This window comes from Globicephala melas, chromosome 2, assembly GCF_963455315.2.
Source record: "Globicephala melas chromosome 2, mGloMel1.2, whole genome shotgun sequence".
Taxonomy (NCBI): domain Eukaryota; kingdom Metazoa; phylum Chordata; class Mammalia; order Artiodactyla; family Delphinidae; genus Globicephala; species Globicephala melas.
In genome coordinates, this window is record NC_083315.2 from 34,119,126 (window position 1) to 34,141,888 (window position 22,763).

Genomic DNA, 22,763 nt, shown 5'->3' on the forward strand with positions numbered 1-22,763 from the left:
TCTAGGTTGTCTAGCAACCTGGAACAAGGAATCTGAGTATATACATCCCGGCTCTTGGCCATGCCAGGGGCAACTCTAGTATCCATTCAGTTGGGAAGGAGACAATCCAGAGGACGATCAGGGGAACCTGTCCTCCACTTTCATAACGCTACCAAGCGGGTCACCTCCCTCCCTCAAAGCCAGCTGCGGGCAACCCAGACCTGACCACCACGGAGTCCTCTCTGCTTCTGTGTCCTGCTTGGTTCTCTCCCAATAGCTGGGTCCTCTCTAAAAGGCCCCAACGATCTCTTTGCCGCTGAGACTCTTATCAGTTGTGTCCCATCTTGTCTGGATTCCTCAACTTGATGCTGCAAACTTGCCCTCCTCTTGCAACCACCCTGACCCAGCTGCAGACGCCAGGTGCCTCTTATTCCACCCCAGGGATTTTTGCCAATCTTACTCCTGGCCCTGGCTCCTGGAGCCCCATCAGGGGCTGAGCCCCTTACCCTGCCCTGTCCCCTGGCTGAGGAGGGGAGATAGGAGCTCTACAACCCTTTAACAAGAATAAAGGATTTGAAAAACTCAAGCACCCAGACACACAGTTTTACCCGTCAACACATCAGCTAGCTTGATTTTTCTGTATTCCCATCTAATCCTTATCTATGTGCAAACACAGCTTGCATGCTTGATAAGGTATAAATATAATTTCGTGCCCTGCTTTTTCATAATTAGTATCGTATCATAAGCATTTTCCATCTTGCTTTCAAAATTACCATTTTAATGGTTACAAAATTCTTCACTTAACCATTTGTCTAAGATCTGGTCACCTTTTTTTCCCATTAGAGTTCATTCTGCAATCGATATACAACATCATTCAGAACTCAGAATTTTTTTCTTCTAAATTATTTCCATGGGATAAATTCCCAGAAATAGGATTAGAGTTCAATCAAGGATATACATGTTTCTATGACATTGATATAGATTGCTAATTTATTACCCAAAGGGTGGTCCCAAATGACCCTGGAATGAGCAGTGCTGGTGTAATTATTTTATCCCAACCACATCACTCTTTTTCTTTTTTTTTTTTTTACTTTTTAAATGGTATCATATTGCTTATCAATGTCTTCACCTGCATCTGTTTGACCACTAAAGACAAACATTTTCCCTATGTGAATTTTGCAGTTCTATTAAAGAATGCATGGAAGGGACAGAGGAAGGGATTTATGTCTCAAGTTCTACCATAAACCACGTTAAATATATAAGAGTTCTGTCAAAAACCTTCCTAGGTCTCCTCGCCGCTCTCTGTATGTTTCGTGGTTGCTGTTTTGCTCTCCTCTCATCCTCCCAGGCAACATCAACTTTCTGACACATCTTCCCTCTTGTCCATAGAACCTCAGATTCCTCAAGCTTTTATTATCACAGAACAACTCAGCTCTGCTCAAACTCATAAAGGCTCAAATGTCCCCAAAAGCCCTACAGGTAAAAACCCCAGCAAACACAGAAAGCAGTCAGCCACAGCATTCTGGGACTTCAGCTCGTTGACACCCTCCCCAAGTCACCCCTTTCATAACTAGAAGTTATCACTGGTACTTCCACACAGATACAGGGCTGTCCAAAGAATTCTGGGGAAGAATATTTTCTCTATCCCCTGGTAAACTTCCATCACCAAAGAGAATCCATGTATATCTCTTCATCACGCACCTAAAGAACTGCATGGAGGATCTGTACTGTGATTCTGATAGATTTGACAATGTTTTCCTTCTTCCAGATGTAACAACAACAAAAATAATAGCTAACACTTTCATAGCTCACATTACAAGCCAGGGAATGCTCCCAGAGGTTCATGTTTATTTTTCTTTTAATAAATTTATTTTTGGGGCCATGAGGCATGTGGGATCTTAGTTCCCCAACCAGGGATCGAACCTGAGCCCCCTGCAGTGGAAGCATGGAGTCTTAACCACTGGACCACCAGGGAAGTCCTGGGGTTTACCTTAATTAACTCACTTAATCCCCACAAGAAGTGGATGAGTGAAGGATAATAATTATACCTAGTTTGCAAGTGAGAAGACTGAGACACAAAGAGCACCTGCAGCTGGAGTCTCTTAGCAGCATTCTGCTGTGTGTCCCTTGATGCCACAGTAGCTGGCAGAACCCAGGGAGCAGAGAGGAGGAGTGTGTGGGGACCAAGCAGCCCCTCCAGTTCCTTGCTCTGTCCGTCCACAAGGCCAGCTCTTCACACCAGACGGTTCAGAAGGGACGCGTGTTCCTCACCGCAGTGGGCTCACGCCTTCTCCCGTCCTTGATACAGCTTTGTAGAAACACTCCTATTTCTCTTTGTCGGCCAATGATAAGGTCAGAGCAAATGTGGTTGGATAATGGATCTTAGTCAATAATGCACAGCAGTCACGTTCTGCCCCTCCTAATGCTTCCTTAAAAGCCAACCCCATTGGTGCTTCCCTGGTGGTGCAGTGGTTGAGAGTCTGCCTGCCGATGCAGGGGACACGGGGTCGTGCCCCGGTCCGGGAAGATCCCACATGCCGCGGAGCGGCTGGGCCCGTGAGCCATGCAGTCTAAAGAAATTGACAGATGCGTAAACTGAGTGTAACGCAGTGAGATATGTGTTGTAACAGAGGTGTGTACAAAGTGACTTTATCCTGCAGGCAGTGGAGAACTTGCAGTGGGACCCTTAGTGGTGATCAAGTTGTCATGAAAACCACCAAGACAGATACAATGAAAACAATATATGATAACTTGAAAATTAAAATTTTCTTTACAATTAAAAACCCCAAAGTTACAAGACAAAATTATGGGAAGATATTTGTAATTTATTTTATAAAGTGTTGATATACTTAATATATATGATATGTTGATGTAATAATTATTAATCAAAGAGGCAATCACTCCAAGGGGATAAGGAAATAATGGATTAGTCCACAAAATAAGTTATTCAAAGGCCTAATAAACACATGAAAAAAATTTTCTCTCACTAGAGACAAAGAAACAGAATATTTAAAATAAAATACCATTTTCTATTCATTGTGTTAAAAGAGAATTTTAATATCTAGTCCTTGGAACAATGTGGGGAAACAAGCATTTTGACCACTGTTCTCAGGATTCAGTTGGTTCATCTTTTCTGTAGAACTTTTGCTTAATACATAACAAATTATTTTTAAATGTCCATCTTCTCTGACCAGGAAATTTCATGTTGAAGAATGCGAACTAGGAAAATAGTTCGGCAACTGCACAAGGACCATGTATAAGAATGTTCTTCACACCATTGTTTTTATTAGAGAAAAATGAAACAAACCTAATACTCAACCATTAATAAGGGATTATGCCATTCAAATATGGTGCAACCTTATGGTAATATACTGTGTGGCCACTAAAAATGATAATGACGCACAGAAAGATGCCCATGACAAATTGTTGGCTGAAAACAGTAGATTAGAAAGTAATGTGTATAGTATGAACCCATGTGTGGGAGACATTACCAGATTACCAATTTGTGGTCTTCTTCCTCTTCTGAGCATACACAGAAAGTCTTATTTTTCAGTTTCATTGAAGTTGGGTGGGATCATCTGACTAGTTCTGGCCAGTGAATTGTGCACAGAAGTGACTTGTGTCATTTCTGGGCTTAGGAAGTAAAAAGCCAAAGCCTGATTCTCCAGTCTCTCTTCCCTCCTGCAGGAACCAAGACAACCCCATGGTCCAGACAATGTGGTCTGTCTCCGGTAGCTTGGCTCGCTGAAAGGCTGAATAGAGCAGAGCCCCTGCCAACCTGTGTTGCAAAAGTATGAACGAGGAATAATCTTTGTTTTCTCAAGCCACTGAGAATCCAGAGTTAATTTATTGCTGCAGTAAAACTTAGCTAATGTGAGTAACATGCTATTTTTTTAAAATAAAATCACAACAAAAGGGGGGTGTGAATGTGTATGTATGTGCTTAGTGAAATATTTGGACTTTTAGTTTCCAAAGTTTAAATGGTGACTTTCTCTGGGTGATGTATTTTCATCATTGTAATTCAACCCGTATTTTTTCCCCTGAACTTTCTACAATAAACATGTATTACTTTCACAATCAGAAACACTGAAGCTGTTTCCATTTTGAAAAATAGAAAACACATTGATAATATCTCAGGGGGGATTATCCTGGTCATTTGAGAGCTTATGTCTACTCACATTCAACTGTTATTAGGGGAAGACAATAATCCTCTAAGGATGCCTTTCTCAATAAACAAGTGTATCATGTTTGGGTAAGAGTATGTTTTTCTTCTGTGCTAGTACTGAGAAGGGCTAGCATGGAAATGAAAGATAAGATTGCCAGAGTGAGTGGATGTCAGCTGGGTGGACCCCTGAACATCAGGCTACAAAGAAGCACCTAGAAGGGGAGAAAGGAGTAGGGGATTGAATGAAACCATAGAGCCATGGGATCCAACACGTTGTCCTGACTTTATTCCAACAGGGTCCCCTGGGGAACTTGCGTAGCTGTTGGAAAAGTCAGAAACCTGTCAAAATCTGTGAAATCGTCACATAAGTTAGGGTTCTGTTTGTTCATCTTTGTTCCCAGAATGTTATTCATTCTGTGACCAAGTTTTTAAAAACTCATCATTTTTTCAGGATAAAAAGTAAAAGCAGAGACTTTGATGTCATTTCAGGAACGCACTACACTTCCTCACATGCATCTGTGCTCCCTCTACCCCTCTGCATCCTCCACCACTGTCGTTCGCCCACATATATTCAAGGGCAAGGGGGGAAGAGATGAAGAAGCAAAGTCATGGTAGAACAAGCATCCTACCATGCTCCAAGGTGTGGGAGATGCCTCCAGGAGATGCTCAAAGGTGCGAAGACTGAGTCTGAGAGGGGGGCTCTGAGAGACGATGCAGTGTGCCATTTTTTCTTGACTCTCCCCAATGGACTGCTAGTTTCAGATTTCTGGAATCTTTAGAATTTCCCAAAACGTTAACTGTGGGTATAAGCAATCCAGTAAGTACCTAAGGGACTTTGTAGGAGGAAGGGGTTGGTGTGACAATAACTCACTGTGCCAGTTATTAAGTTATCACATCTCAACTCCAAACCCACTCCTTCTACTCGTCCACATGGAGCTGGGGAAAGGACCCTGCAAACCACATTGTTGCTGTGCCAACAGTTTCCTGGTAGGTCTGGAAATTGGGGTTCTGGAGGGAGACTGGGAGGCTGGAGGAGACAGTAGATTTGACAGATAAAATACAGAACACCCAAACGAATTTGAATTCCACATGAACAACAGCTACTGTTTTAGTGTAAGTTGTCTCAAATATTGCATGAGATATACATACATGAAACAATTATCTCTTGTAGGTCTGTAATTTGAGTTTTATTGGGCATCCTGTATTTTTATTTGCTAAATTTGACAACCCTCAGAGAGAGAAAGAATGTGTTAATTTTTCTGTTCCTGACAATGGGACCCCAGACTCTTCTTCACCCCAGCAGTCACAGTTTGTTCCAGGAGAAGCAATTAAATCTAGTGGACAGTTTGTCCTACACTCACTTGCAGAACCAGCCTCAAGTTCACACCCTCCGCGATGCCAGCACCACCTGGTCAGTGCACCACCACCCCCAGAAGCCTGGATCCCAGCAGTATGTGCCTGCCTCCAAGTTCAGAGACATTGGTTCCTGGCAGCCAGTGCCCCTATCACAGAAGCCTGAGCTTCAACTCAGCGATCATTTCAATTTCTTCTTTCTATTCCCTCACCCTTAAGGATGGTGATTGCTACTTCTTAATACACGAGTATTTTCTTTTGGCTTATTCAGTTCTTTCATAACTAACGAGCAATTCTTTATAATAAATTTTCTCTGTTAAAATGACTGACGTGGTTTTCCTTTGGACTGGGCTTGCCTGATCCACCGTTAATCCTGGGGCAGGCATAGAAGGCAGCAGAGGAAAGGCAAAGGCTGGCAGAGCTGTAAAGTAGAGGAAAAAACGGAGGCAGGTTGTCTGGACTCTACAGGAGATGGGGGACTAGGATGGAAGGGAACTAGACTTGGAAGAAACGGGCTTCAGAGGTTAGCATGAAGAAAGTCCACAGAAGTGCCTGGCAAGAGAGCGAGAAGGGATGTGTTTCAGGAGCTGGTATTGAAGGAAAGAGAAGCTGATACTAGAAAGTGGCAAGGGATTAAACAAAGATGCGGACGTGAAAGTGAAGGACAAGAACTAGGGATACAAAGTGATGGGGCATCAAATCAGTGGCCTACATGTGGCACTGGCCAGTACACGAGAGTAAGCTCCTACCCTTTCCTACAGAGGCAAGGCAGCTAGTAGGAACAAGGTCTCCATCCCAGTCACCCACAGAGAGCCCAAGTTCAGTGGAAATGAGCATGGAGTAGACACAACTAAGGAAAGCATTCAAAACACATAGAAGTTTCCCTGCAGTGGTTCAGGGTCCAGGGAGCCGAGCTAGTACTGGAGCATGCAGCACATTAGGTGTGCAGAGTGGAAACTGTGCTAAGTCAGAGTTGGAAGCAAGAGGGAGCAGAGGATGAAGGGAGCGTCTGGGAGGTGATGGGAGGGAACCAGCAGAGGAACACTGACTTCCAGGTTAGAATATCTACGGAGAACCGGGCAACAGAGTGTTGCTTCATGTTCCTTCCTAGTCTTGGAGCTTTCCAAGTCCAATGACTCCCTCCTCAGAAAGTGCAGTGGCAACAGGAAAACCAGTTCTGCTCCCAATTTCTCCCTTATTATTCAACCCCTGAGTCAGTAAAAATGTCTGCCTCTAGCCTTTGGCAAGTGATCATTAGCTCACCTGCTGACAGAAGGTAGCAACCTTCCAAGAAGGCCCTACAGATTCCCATCACTGCTGTAACTGATAACCACAAACTCAGTGGCTTAAGACAAATAAATTTATAACCGCGTCGTCCTGGACATTAGAAGTCCAGAATGGGTCTCACTGTTCCAACATTGAATGACTACGTTCCTCCTGGAAGACCTAGGGGACAACCTGTCTTCTTGCCTTTTCCAGCTTGCAGAGGGTGCCCTGATTCCAGGGCTCACGAGTCACATCACTCTGACCTCTGCTTCATCCTCACATCTTCTCAGACTCCCCTCCTTCCCTGATTCACTCATAAGTCCCCTTGTGATTCGGGCTTTCCCAGGTAATCCAGGTTAACCTCCGCTTGTCAAGATTCGATACCCTAACCACACATGCAAAGTCCTTTGTGTGATATGAGATAACGTGTTCACAGGTTCTAGTAATTAGGATGTGGACAACTTTGGGGGCTATTATTCTGTCTCCCATGGGGGCCAGGGCAGAGTTTCACGTGTACCAGTCCCTTTGACCTTTGCAAGTGGACAGAGGTAGTTCACTGGCTTATGGTCCTTGTGATGACCACGCTGTGAGGTGGCAGTCACCCGTGGGTCATCTTGGGCTCCAGCAAAGGTGACAGTGAGGACGAGGGTGGAGAGAAGGCTCAGGAAGGGACATAGGAACAAGGACGGTAAGAGGGCATCCAAACCAATGTAGGACACTTCCATGACCCGCTGTGCTGGGCAAGTCCATCTTTAGCCTTTAGCCCTAGGGGGGTCAAGGTAAGTAGCAAATGGGAGGGAAGGTGACAGGAGGAAGGAATAGGGAAGGTAAAGTGGAGATGATGCTTAGAGGAACCTCCCTAGCATTGGAGTCCTGTCCTCGGGGTGCTGCTACCACCAGAGGCCTCACCAGACCTCTCGCCTCAGAGGACAGATGTCCTCCCATAGAGAACCCACGAGGATAGGAGCCAGTTGGCAATACTGCACCCACAGAAGTTTTATTAGTGGTGACCTAGCAGCCAGGACTTCTGTTCCAGAACGCCTGCCAAGTTGGCCAGCAAGAGACGTTTTGTGAACACGCTAGGCCAGAAGAAGCAAACTCCATTTGCTCAGGTGACCCTCTGTCTGACAGGTTTAAGAAGCACCAGAAGTTAATTTTCTGAACCTTCATTTCCCAACCGGAGTAACAGAGCAAGAGAGATGTGAGTGAGAGACCTGCAAGACAAACCCCTCCCCAGGCCAGGCAGGCCCCGGCCACCATATTCCAAGGCCTGTTGTCATTTCATCCATGCTGAGCCTTCCAGGTCCCTGGCTCAGAGAGCATGCAAACAGATGCAAGAGCAAAAATACGTAAAACGACAAAGTTGTCACCTTCTGTGCTGGCCTATCTCTGGCTTTCTGTAAGACATGTACTTTCCTTCATAGTAGGCTCTCCAAATGTTTCTGTCATCTTCATCTGTTGTCCTAACGCTCCCCTAACTTCCAAATGAGGAAGTGGTCTCAAAGGAGTCAAGGGATGCAGCTTCATTTACTAAACTTTACTAACCAGCCTTGTGATTGTCTTGGGGAGCATTGCAAAGATGGGCAGGGAGCAATTCCTACCCCACGGGACTCAGAGCCAGGAGAACTACAGGTGCAGGTGGTTAGAATATGAACACGACAGTATGACGGGCTGTGAGTGGTGACACATAGAGTTCAGAAGAGTTGTGCGGGGCGGGGGCAGGAGACATCACTCTTAAATGGGGGAAAAGGGAAGTTTCCTCGAGAGTGGAGAGTTTGTGCTGAACTCAGAAGGAAGCAGAGGTGGAAGGGAGATTGGAGGGGTGGACCCAGCAGGGCCAGGGCTTTATTTGGGAAACAGTGACCCTCCAATTGGGTTGCAGTATCCAGTTCACAAAGGACACCAGAGAGAAGAAAGGGGTGAATGAAACAGAGCATAGGCTTCTTGTTTTCAGGTGTCTGCAGTCTTGAGTGCGCTCACATGACAATCGAGACAGAAGATGACATACAAAAACAAGCAGCTCCCTTGGTGGCCCTGAGCTGCACTGTGGCATTAGGAGCCTGTCCTGGCCACTTGGTCCTGAGTCTCTTCCTTAGGCTCCTCCAATACTGGCTAAGTTGTGTGCTGCCAGGAGATTTAACTCTTTCTGCTTAAACTAGCTGGAGTAGATTCAGCTTTCAGGAGTAGGGTCCTGACTCACATAAGAGCTAGGAATATTTCCTATTAGCCAGAGGGTAGTCATCTGAGACCTCAAAACACAGCCAAATAATGGCCCCCAAAGATGTCCCCACCCTAATCTTCAGAACTTATGAATATGTTACCTTACATGGTAAAAAGGACTTTACAGATGTGATTAAGTTGAAGATCTTAACATGTGGAGATCATATAATTATGGGCATTACCCACATGGGTACCCAGTGTGATCACAAGGGTCCTTGTAAGAGGAGACTCAGAGTCAGAGGAGATGTGAGGCCAGAAGCAGAGATCAGGGTGATGGAGGCCATGCCTCTAGAAGCAGGTGGCCTCCAGAAGATGGATAAAAGGCAAAGAAATGGATCCTCCCCTGGAGCCTCCTGAAGGCACACAGCTGTGTCAACACCTTGATTTTAGTCCCATAAAACTCATGTCAAACCATGTCCAGAACTCATGTTCAGAACTGTAAGATTAAAAACAAAAAAAATTGTGTTGCTTTAAGCCACTTAAAGTCACTATGTGTAGTAGTAATTTATTATGGCAGTGATAAGAAACGAATAAAAGTGTCACTAGGGATCTGCCCTGTGGTTGCCGAAAAAGGCCCTGTACCCCTGTGTATTCATTTTCTAGGGCTGCCATATCAAATTACCAAAAACTGAGTGAATTAGAACAACCGAAACGTATTCTCTCACAATTCCGGAAGGCAGAAGTTTGACATCCAGGTGTCAGGGCTAGCTGCACTCCCTCTGGGGACTATAGGAGAGAATCTGTTCCTTGCCTCTTCCAGCTTCTGGGGGCTACCAGCATCCCTTAGCTTATGAACCCATTGCTCCAATTTCTGCCTCTGTGGTTGCATTGCTGTCTGCTCTTCTCCATGCGTCTGTCTCAAAACTCCCTCTGCCTCGCTCCTAAGGGATGATGCCTCATTAGGATAAACGGGATTGTACTCTTATAAAGGTTCACCCAGATAATCCAGGACAAGTGCATCCTCTCAAGATCTTTAATTTCATGACACCTTTCACCACATAAGGTAAATGTCACAGGTTCCGAGATTAGGACGTGAACATATCTTTGGGGGGCCACAACCACACGCTGGCACAGGGAGGTTCCTGGGGTCTAGAAGAAGGTAGCCAGTTGACACTGAGGTGGACAAAGGCCCTCTCTCTGGGAGCTCCTTCAAGGACTGCCCTGACTTTCCTGGCATCAGTCTGGAGGTCCCCTCATCGCTCCTCTAGCTCATGCCCTGCGGGAAAGAGTAGCAATGTGGTACGTAGGACGGTAGGAAGGAAAAGTGGGTCTTTGGAACAGGATGAGCAGGGCCTGGGATATCCTGGACCAGTCTGAAAGCTTAGCTACATCTGTTGAAATCCTGAGAAATCTCCTTAATTAATATTTAGGGCTTCTTGGGAATCCAACAGTGACTCCCACTGAGACCCTCAAGAACCTCTAAGACTGAACAGTTAGCAAAAGACCTGAAGTAACCGGACAGAGGAGGCTACATGACATTTTCTCTTTGAAACCAAATTGTAGGAGCAATTAAAAATAGTCCAGCAGATTAGTGGGTGTCAGGGGCAGAAAGAAGAAGAGGATAGGCAATGCTTGTTTAATGGGCTTAATGGGTACAAGGTTTCCTTTTGGAGTGATGAAAATGTTCTAGAACTGGAGAGTAGTGATGGTTGCACAGCATTCTAAGAATGTCACCAGATTGTACACTTCAAAATGGTCGATTTTAACATATGTGTATTTTATCACAATAAAAAAAAGAAATCCTCTGCCCCTCATGGCTGGGTTACAGCAATAATGACAAACCATCAGAACATTCTGAAACTCTCTAGACACCCCTAACCATGAGGTTGTACTGAGTAGTCCCTGATCCATCCCAGCCCCAAGAGCACCTGCCCTGGGTGAGCCTTAGGCTTGACGCTGACAGCTGGGGGGATTCCAGCTGGTGAGGATGCCCCAACCACCCATCAGCAGGGGCAACCCTGGCCGAAGGACCCACATCTCAATGTGTGAGTCCAAGAGGCTCCTGGACTCCTCACACTTTAATAATCCCTGCCCACCTCTGCTCCCAGTCATGCACTGAAAATAAATCAGGAAAGACGTGTAACTGGAGGACAGAAACTCCTGGGGTTTGCTCTGGACAAGGGAAGGAAAAATGTGTGTGCTACTGCTCTTCCCCTGCAGAGATGGCTAGACGGAGAGGATGCCCTGCCCCCAAAATTGTTCTCCTCTGGTTCTTTGCACAGCTAAGAGGAGCTTCCAGGAACATGGCTGTCCTCCTCGGACACGCTGGGTCTGCTGGATGAAGTCTATAAGGATGGTCGTTGCTAAAGGTGTGCCAGGCCTCTGCTCATGGCTTAATCCTCCCAGCCGGCCTTCCATTCTTTGGGAAAGATTCACTCTGACATCCATTTTACAGAAACTCGAGCCTTGAGTAGTTAAAGCCTCTATCCAGTGTCTCACATCCACAGAAAGATCCAGAACCAGACAGTCTGACTCCAGAGACTGCACTTTGAACCACTGCAGGAGAATGAGAAGATAAAGGTAAAATATTTGTACTTTATGTTGCTTTTAGGGAAAAAAATGTCTTTGCTTTGTCCTTAACATGGATTTGGACTGTATAGCTATTGTTTGTCAGGGGTAATGTGTGCGCATGGATGAGAGGGAAGCAGGAGAGAACACATCTTCACCTCTTCACCTCCCACCAATGGAGAGACTTCAAGACAACCTGGGCTTAAGATGCTAAAGCCCAACCTGGACGGTCACACCGAAGGTGCCTAAGATGTTGTCCTGGGATCTAGAATGGGTACCCCTCCTCTGGGCAATGTGAGGCTGTGGGTTATCATGTTCCAGGGTTTGGTGGAGAAGAAGGAATGATGCTGAGAGACATCAATTTGGTGCAGGGTGGTGGGGGAGGGGAGGGAAGGGAGGGAGGCTTGAGACAGGGAAACAAGGTTAGGAACTGAGACGTACCCATTAGGGGACTCCTATCAAAAGATCATTTTTCCTTTTTCTTTAGACTCTGATAACAGTCACTCTTTGAACATTTTATTAAACAACTTTTATTAAACAACCACAAATCATATGTGTACACATGCACAAATCTTAAGTGTACATCTTGATGCACTTTCATAAATGGAATACATTCACGTCGCCAGAACCCAGCCCAAGAAACAGCATGACCAGCAAACGGACCCCTCCTTTGTGTCCCTTTGCAGTTGCTCTCCCCCTCCGGCCAAGTGTAACCACATTCTTGAACTCTTAACACCAAAGGTCAGTCTGTTTCTGAGCTACACATAAATAGAATCGTACAGTAAAAATTCTTTTCTGTGTGGCTTCTTTTGCTTGACAATATTTTTGTAAGTTTCCTCCATAATGTTGCATGTGGTTTCGTTTTAGTATATTCATTCTTGTTTTTGTGTAGTATTTATTTCATTCTGTGAATATATGTATCCATTCTACTACTGATGGATTTAGGGGTATTTTCCACCTTGGAACTATTTATAAATACTGGTGCTAAGAACATTCTTATAAAGGTATTTTGATGAATCTTTCATTCATTTTTTTAAAAATCCTAGTTTAGTATCTAGCTTTAAGTGTGTTTTTCCCCAACTACACTTACACCTCATCTCCAAATCTACAGTGAAGTCTCCTATACATACATGTATATTGAGTTGGAAATCTGAAAAGAGAAATGAAATAAAAATGAAATCCCAGATGTCTATCAACATAGAATAGGTAAGAACATGTTGGTACGTTCACCAAATGTAATACAAAATTGTATTATGGAGTTGTGGAAACTTAAGTGATGGGGCAATAAAGAGAATGAAGTTTTATTGTTTACCCCCTTATTTCCCCTTCCCTGAGACCATCGTAACTGTAGCCACAACACAGTCAAGGAATGATCATCTCATGACAGCTGATGGCAATCTCTGTGTATGGTTGAAGATGACAAAGGCCCCAAGTAAGGACAATTAGAAAATCCAAGTTCAGATTAGAGTCACACAAGGGCCAACGTCACACTCCTTCAGAACTGAACTGTCTGCTGTCTTTCTTTTCTCCCATAATCTGATTCTGTGATTTTTAAATGCAATTTCCTCTTTTGATGTAATCCATTACACACGCTGCCGAGGAAATGTTCTCTGAGATGAGTAGAGACCCATTTTGAGGAGTAGGGTTAGAACGAGAGAATCATGAGAAAGCTTAAGAGAATGAATGTGTATGGGTAGAAAAGAGGAGGGAGGAAAGAGAGACAGAGACAGACACAGAGACACACAGAGAGATAGGGAGAGAGCAAAAGAGCAAAAGAGAAAGAGAGAAACTACCCAATCAAATAGAGTTACCGTATCTTGCAAATGGGATTTGGACACTTGTCTCAAAACTGATAGAAAAGAGCAATTTGCATGCCTAGTAAGGTGCTCTAAGCCTGCCATTCATGCATGTGAGAGTGTCTGGGAAGGAAGTACCTGGTTTGTATTTACCAACCTCTCTTCATTTAAGTTTCTGTATTTGGGACGCTCATGAGGTGTATGACAGAATTTTGAAATATGAAATATGAATGAGAACTTCTGTTTCCAAATCAAAAGCTAGGAGAGAGAGACCATGAGGTTGAAAACCAAAAGTTGAACAATACTCTGAGCAACTCATAGCTTGAGGAAAACACATTAATATTGATGGCTTTTCAATAAATGTTTTTGAACAAAAATCTCTTCCCAAAGGAAGTAAGACAGATTGCTTCGTTTCAGATAATTTTCCATTATTTCCTCTAAGTTTCCATAACTCACTTCCATCCATCTTGAGAAGAAAACTGCTTTCCAGGATTAAGTCTCAACAAACACCTCCCCTTTGAAACAGCTCCTGAGACTGTCAGCGTGGAGACTCCAGTGATGCTTCTTGGGTTTTTTTTTTTTTTTTTACATAGATCAATTTCACTGGGAGAGATAGAGCTCATTCCTCGGGGACCACTTTTCACACAGTTCTGCATGCTTATTTTCCTTCCCAGAGAAGACAAATGATGAACTGCAAAGGACATCTCTTCTTTGCCACTGTCTGGGGAGGAAGTTTTGAAAGTCAGCCTAAACTGATTATTTTCCAATTTAACTGATGTGTTTTTGTATGTTTGTTTTTCATCTGTTTCCCAGGCACCTCGCCTGAGATTTTCCCAGCGTGTTCCATTTCATATGAACTTTTCAGTCAGCTGTGGACACTGTCAAAGACCAGAACAGGGACTAAATGGCCCTGCCACGGGGACAGTGGGGCAGTGAGCTGGGGCTGCAGAAGCTGCCTGATCCTTGGTGCCCTGAAGATATGAAATGTGAACCTGAAAACCAAAAGGAAATCGCCTCCTAAATGAATCAAAGCCCCATGCGATTAGCAGTGAGATAGTCAAATACAAACACCACTAAGTGTTGTAATAAGGTCATCTAGAATTCATGAGTCTTTTGAGCTCAGACCCAATCTGCAACTTACCATTTGCACACACACAAAAAGTATGAGAAATCATCTTCTTTCCATCATAATAGCACAGAAAGAATATAGGCAGCTGAGGAACGTATACACAGGCGTAACGGGGATAGACACCTGCAAGTGCATATACGCAGTCACTGATACAGCAAAATTGTGTTGAACGCCTACCCTATGCCAGGAGCTGCAGTAAGCACTGGATGTACAGTGGAAATTAAAACAGATCAAGCCCTGCCCTTGTGGAGCCTACAGAATGGTGGGAAGACAAATAATATGTGTGATGAAAAACCAGCAAACCGGGTTCACAGGAGAGGCACGGTTGGATGGAGGAGTCAATGAAGCCTGTTCTGTGGAAGTGACATTTGAGGAACATCTAAATGATGTGAGGGAGTCACAAACTAACTTGAGGGAACATCATCCCTGACAGCAAACAACAAGTGCAAAGGCCCCATGGCAGCAATAATAAGCAGGATACAGAACTAGTTTAAGATGTGCAAATGAGTACCTGGAAAACCCTGAAACCAGAAATTCAAAGTAATGTTGTCCAGTGGAAAGGCAAAGTAGCTATTTTAGCCACATCTCATTGGATGTTTTCATAAGTTTTTTAGTGGGTAGGAATTATATATGAATAATGAAACCCAATCTATTCCATGGAACTTGTAAACAGCGGGCAGAAGCAGCAGGGGCATACCTAGTTTAGATGGACTTCTCTCAGTAGGTGATCAACCCATCCCGACTTTCCTGGGACTATCCAGGTTTTAAAACTGAAAGTCCCACATCCCATGAAACCCCATAGCCATGGGCAAACCTACTTAAGGATGAATAATAGCATAGGAAGCTTATGCAAAATATTCTGCAATATAATGAAAAGATGAAATAGCAATCAAAGGAAGAGAATAATCTTGGAAAATATTTGTAAGAAGAAACAGAAGTACCTTTAGAAAATATCTTCTTGCTCTTCTTAAAGAGTTCAGAGAAAAGAGAGAAATACTACATATGAGTGTCAAAATTATTCTTGAAACAAAGAAATATAATGCAAAAATATTACTTTTAAAACAGATTTATAACATGTTTATAACACGTAATTTATAAGACAGATTTAAAACCCCAGGTTGTATGAACAAAGACAAAGAAGTTGGGATAAGGAATGATTTAGTTATGGATTCAATTTTTTTTTCAAGTCAAAATACTTGTTCAGGTTTGGTTAGGGGAAGCTGAGAAATGGCCTTGAAAAATGATTATAAATTCATCTGAAAGAAAAACCGTATTAAAATAGCCAGTATTCTGGGGAGTAAAAAAGAGTTGTAACTTGAATTCATATATATTGATGCAGATTAAAAGCAATATTGTACTGACTTGATAAAAGCAATGGAATCAAATAAAAGGCTTAAAAATAATCTCAGGTAAATATAGCTATTTATATAAGATTAAAGTAGATGGATTATTTAATAAATGGTGGTGGGAAAATTGGCTAAATATTTGGTGAGAGAGGAGAGTTAGATTCCCTATCTCAAAACTTACACTGAATAAAGTCTAAGCCATTAAATACAGAGAAAATTTTTTTAATTAAAAAAAAGTGAATATACAAGAAAATACAAGAGGACATATATAGGTTCAAAGTGAAGTAATGAAAAAAGACATTCCACGCAAACGAAAAACAAAAGAGAGCAAGGGTAGCTATACTTATATCAGAAAATAGACTTTAAATAAAAAACTATAACAAGAGACAAAAAAGGTCATTATATAATAATACAGGGGCAATTCGTCAAGAAGATATAACAATTGTAAATATATATGCACTCAACACTGGAACATCTAAATATATAAAGCAAATAAGAACAGATCTGAAGGGAGAAATAAACAAATATAAAATAATATTTGGAGACTTCAATACCATACTTTCAACAATGGATAGATCATCAAAACAAAAAAATTCAATAAGGAAATGTTGAACTTGAACTATACTTTAGACTAAATGGACCCTACAGATAACATACAAAACATCCCATTGAGTAGTAGTGGGGTACACATTCTTCTCAACTGCACACAGACCATTCTCCAAGATAGATCATACGTTAGGTCATAAAAGAAGTCTTAGCAGATTTAAAGAGACAAATCATATCAAGTATCTTTTCCAACCACAGTGCTATGAAACTAGAAATCAATAATAGGAGGAAAACTGGAAAAGTCACAAATATGCGGAAATAAAACAATACAGTCTTGAACAGCCAATGGGTCAAAGAAGAAATTTTAAAATAGCTTGAAACAAACAAAAATGGAAACACAATATATTAAACCTTATGGGATGCAGCAAAAGCAGTTCTAAGAGGGAAGTTTATAGTGATGAACACCTACATTAAGAAAGAAGGAGCGTCACAAATAAACAACCTAACTTTACTCCTCAAGGAACCACAAAATGAACAAACTAATCCCACAGTGAGTAGAAGGAAGGAAATAACAAAGATAAGAGCAGAAATAAATGAAATAGAGACCAGAAAAACAACAGAAAAAAATCAACAAAACTAAAAGCTGTTTTTTTGAAAATATAAACAAAATCGATAAACCCTTAGGGAGCCCAACTAAGAAAAAAAGAGAGAACCCTGAAATACATAAAATCAGAAATGAAGGAGGCAACATAACAACTGATATAATAGAAATTCAAAGGATCATAAGAGAATACTATGAATAACTATATATCCACAAATTGGATACCTTAGAAAAAATGGATAAATTCTTAGAAACATACAACCTACCAAGACTGAATCATGAAAAAATAGAAAATTTAAATGGATCAATAAAGAATGAGGAGATTGAAACAGTAACCAAAAACCTCCCAACAAAGAAAAGTCCAGAACCAGATGGTTTCACTGGTGAATTGCAGCAAACATTTAAAGAAAAATTAACACCAATTCTTCTCAAACTATTCTATAAAATTGAGGATGAAGACTTACTTTCAAACTCATTCTATGAGGCCAGCATTACCCTGATACCAAAGCCAGATAAGGATACTATAAGAAAAGAAAAGTACAGTCCAATATCCCTAGTGAATATAAATGTAAAAATTCTCAACAAAATGCTAGCACACCAAATGCATCAGTACATTAAAATGATTATACACCATGATCAAGTGGGATTTGGGATGCAAGGATGGTTCAACATAGACAAATCAATAAATGTGATATGCCACATTAATAAAATGAAAGATAAAAAATCATCACCTAAATAGATGCAGAAAAAGCATTTGACAAAATTCATCATCTTTTCATAATAAAAACTCTCAAACTGAGTATAGAAAGAACATACCTCAACGTAAAAAAGGGAATACATGACAAGTCCAGTGTCATAACGATTATTTTTGGAAGGTGGGATTGAAATCTCTTTTCATTTTATTGTTTATGCTATTATCTATTTCCCATTTTTCCTTCTTTATAACTCTACTATTTATGAACCACAAAACCAACAAACATTATTTCAAAAAACATTGACCTGAACTTACACAAATACAAGTACAAACTTGATTTGCACCTCCCTACTTTGAACAAGAGTAGCTGAAAAAGTCTAACAGATTCAGGAATGACAGGTAGATTTAGGAGAGTGTTCGGTTTGTGGGGAGTTGGAGTGGGTGAGGGAAGGTGCCCCTTTGGTACGTTTGCCATAGGGCAGGCATCAATCTCTGGTTGGTGGCAGTGAAGGGATTTTGCAGAGAAATTATTAAATGAGATTGGAATTTGAAAATAACAGGAAGGGATTTGAGAAATGAGGAGGGATTTGATGCAAGTAAAGAATGCCTCCTACATCTGCCATGGAAACTGTCCAGTGTAATGGTCAGAAGAAATATGTGAAGGGCCCAGGGCTGAGGAGACACGTCCTGGGACCAGACGGGTGAACCGCATCAGTTACAGGGATTTCTTCATCTCTTAAGAACGGTTTTGAGTCCTTGCAAAGAACTGAGACAATTTTTTGTTGTTGTTCGTGGGATGGAGAATAGTAAAAGCCTGGTTGTGTTGAACATTTAGAAAGTCCATCTTACTTTAAGTGTAATAGTTAATTACCTCAAGGCAAGCACCTTGACCCCCAATAATACAAACAAAACTCATGGTTTTCACTCAAGGTGAGGGGTGAACAAAGAGAAAATAAATATTTGAGCACTTCTTAAAAAGAAAGTAGCAGAACAATGAAGGAAATTAAAGGAAAGGAAGAAGGGATGGAGGAAGGGATGGAAGTAAAGAAGAAAAAAGGAGGGGTAGATAAGGAAAAGAGAAGAAAAATCACTTTGCTAATAAAAAATTTTTTAAAGCCATTGGAGAATGCAGAAAGCACTGTGTTTAGAATCAGTGGAAATGGGCTCTGGTCCTGGTCCTGGCCCTTGAGTGACCTTAAGAAAAATCCCTTAACCTCTCTGGATCCCGATTCCTCCTCCTATAAAACAGGTAAGGTAGCAGGTAGGCTCTATAGGCTGTCAGGGAAAATGTTAGAATAAATTGCAACAGGATTTAACCAGTAATGATCATTCCTTATTTCTGTCCCACAGTAAGCAGTGCAGTTTCGTACACATGCTTTCATTTGAACAGGGGTGGACTTGGTGGGAAAAATTATACCATAATCTTCCTCTCGTAACCATCCTTTGGTGGTGTCACATCCAAAGGAAAATAGAATTTTAAGTTAGGGAGCGATCATACATGCCAAATACTGCTGAGAGGGCTGGAAATTGCCAGTGGCTTTAGTGACAATAATGACATTGATGAGTTTGGAAGCGATGGCTTTAGTGGGTGGTGGGAGCAGAAGACACATTTCAGTGGACCCAGAAATAAGTGGGATATTTGGAAATGAAGACAGAGAGTGTGAACCACACTTTCAAGCAGGTAAAATTCACGAAACACAGCTGTGTGTGTTCGAGTGGAAGAACCAGGGTCATCTGGAGGTGATTGCCTCTTCCTTGTTATTTGTTTTCAGGTACGAGAGACTTGCACACAATCGTGGACCACAGAGAAGATGACAGTAAGAAATTAAAGGTTAGAAACATGAGACATCATGGAGTTCCTGAAAATAGAGAAGTAGTGGGGATAAAAGTCAAGGATGGAAGGGAAAAGATCAATTGTAGCTGAGCTAGAAGGGAAGGGTGAATATAAATGGAGAAAAGAAGACAGGAGGTGGAGTGGGATGGAGTGGAATCCTGCTGATTGTCTCTCAAGTGGAAGGCAAAGCCGTCTGCTGAGAGTACATGTACAAGGAGGGAAATCGAGAGCTGGGTGGGGAGGGTTTGCAGAAGCTCCTGATGGTGATGGGACAAGGATGTGACCAGGTTTCCCTAAAAGTCTTACAAAGCAGATATCCATAGTTTTAAGTGAGTTTTCTCCATTGTTGCTTGGCTACCCATGGGTAGGGTCCGAAAGTGGGTGGTTGGAATAATTCAAGACTGAATCAGACGGGATGGATGTTGTAGAAGGACATAGGACAGCAAGGACTTAGAAGGTGAGCAAGAGGGTTTGGAGGATGCTGTTCTCTCAGATTCAGACTGGATGGGAAGGAAATGAGGCCGGGAATGATGGGATACTGGGGAAGGTGAGAAGAAGTGGACAGAGGATGTTAATTTGTCAACCAAGGTGCCCTCTATAGTGGGGGCTGCTCCTCTGTCCTTATGTGGATCCAAGCTGTGGTTAAAGCAAAGGGTGAAGTAAACTTTTGGTGAGGGGGCTGGAATTTTAGTAGAATGTGTCCTCACAACAACAGGAGTTCCAGAGGGGACGATGTACAGGATTGGAAGTCTCCATAGTGAAAATTCAAGGAAGGAAGCATGGATAAGCAGGAACAGCAGAGTATAGAAAAGGTGACCTGAGGGACTCAGATGTTAGATGGTGCCAGGAATGCATGGAATTAGCAAGTCTCATGGCTATGAAAAGACCAATGATTAAAATTTTATTTGGGAAGGAACTGAGCTGTTGTGAACCATTCTTTATGTGCTCAAAAAGTATTTATTAGGCTGAATTTTCTCATCTGGGTTTTTACAATATTTTCTTAAATAATTTTTAAAAATCTCCATGTACACACGGCTATATTTAAAATAGATAACCAACAAGGACCTACTGTATAGAAAAATAATTAAAAAACGAAATCTCCAGTTGTAATTCCCACCCAAGTCCACCTCTATACTCCCACCAGAAATATCTTTCTAAACTATGGATCAAAGACCAATTACTCCCCTGCTTGCAATGCCTCATTAGCTCCCCATGATATTAAGGAAAAAGTATAAATTCTTGGGCTTCCCTGGTGGCGCAGTGGTTGAGAGTCCGCCTGCCGATGCAGGGGACACGGGTTCGTGGTCCGGCTGGGCCCGTGAGCCATGGCCGCTGAGCCTCCGCGTCCAGAGCCTGTGCTCCACAACGGGAGAGGCCACAACAGTGAGAGGCCCGCGTACCGCAAAAAAAAAAAAAGTATAAATTCTTTAAACATGCCGTTTAAGGCCCAGCACAATCTAGCCCTATCCTACCTACCAGCCTGCCCCACCCCATCCCATTCATGCCAATCACACTGGACCACCTCATGGCAGAAGGGTGGAATCATGGATGAGAAATCAGTCTTCAAAGCCAGTTTGCATGGGTTGGAGCCCCAGTTTCATGACATGTGCTGACTGTATGACCTTATCTAGTTATTTATTCTGTTATCCTTTCCCACATTCTTAAGATGGGATGGCAATGATACCTACTTCAGAAGACTGTGTTGAGGATTTAATGAGTTAATACAGGCAAAGCACTTAGATCACTGTCTTGTACTGAATATGTGCTCAATTAACGTTAATGATTAGAGAACAAGCATTCACAGTTCCCATGATGCTATACCCTCATTGCTCTGCTGGAAGTGCTGTTCCCAACTTTCACATCTCCAAATCCTCTTCTTCTCTCAAATCTCAACTCAAATCTCACCACTTCTTTAAAGTTTTTAGAGCTTTTTTCCTTTTCCTATTCACCAATTTAAAATTAATCAATGATTTTGTGCTCCCAGTAGATTTATACAGACCCAGGTAAAACAATAATAGCACTGTATTTATTTGAATTAGCTACTTAATGCGGCTTTACCTAGTACAAGCCAAGAGTGGGCTAACCCCTCCACTAAGGGTCACAAGCAAATTCCGAGCTCTGCGGTCTTTGATACACAAGTAATGAAAAGGAAGTGAACATTCTTAAACAGAAATAAAGAAACACCACTTGTTATGCTTTCAAGCAAAACCTGCTTTCCTGACTGCCTCTTGTCCAGTCACTCTCTTATACACCTCTACATCCCAAGTGTCTAAGTACGGTGCTCAGCACTTAGGAGGTGCTCAGTAAGGATCTTTTGGACCACATGAAATGGAATGGAGTAAGACAAAGGAAGTGAAAACAGTTATGTTTCAGGGAGATAGAGGTATCCACCACCCAGATCTCTCAAACCAAGGCACATTAAAACGACGTTTAACTGTTTTGAAGGAAAATTCTAAACTGAACCACTAAATACTATGAATAACTAAAATGCATTTTAATGAGCAACAGAAAGCTTATAATATCCCACTGCTCTAGCCAGCAATATGTCCCTTTTCTTGCCAGTAATATTTTCAATGGGGAAAGTATCTACAAGTATTTCTAGCTGCCTTTAATGTTATTAAAAGTACCAGTGTAACCTAGCAACCACCAAGATACAGATATTAAAACAGTCACTTTAGAATATATTCCAGTACTTTGCCATCCATTTAGTATAAATGTCTACACTCTAATAATTACCCTTTTCTTATTTATAAGAATAACATTTCCTCCACTGTCTTTTTCAGGACGCTTTCCTTTTACGTCACCCTCCCTTCAGTGTTTTGACTGATCTATTCAGAGGTGAGGTGAGAGAAAGAAAAAGTCAGTTAAAGAAAAAAGAAATGAGAAACAAAAGAGTGCCTTGATGGGACAGGGAAGGTGGTATGAAAGTATTGTTGGACCAAGTCCAACAACATGAGTTGGACTTCCTCCTTTTAAACCTGGACGGCTGCTTTATTCGCAATGGAAGAGCATTATTTTGGTAGAAAATCTATTGCATCATTATGCAAAGAGTCACACAGACCCTTGTGATAAATAACTTAGGTCAATGTATATTTCAGTCTGAGGATCTTGCATTTAACTGAACCATAAGGCAATGAACAACAGAATACTAGAAATGGGGATTAAAAGGAGTCTTGAAGGTTATCTCAGCCACACTCCCACATATTTTTGACAAGCGCCACCCATCCTGGTTTAATGCTTTGGCAACACAGACCTCACTGGCAGGGTTTGGTACCACTAAAAAAACGGGGACTGAGGGACTTCCCTGGTGGTCCAGTGGTTAAGAC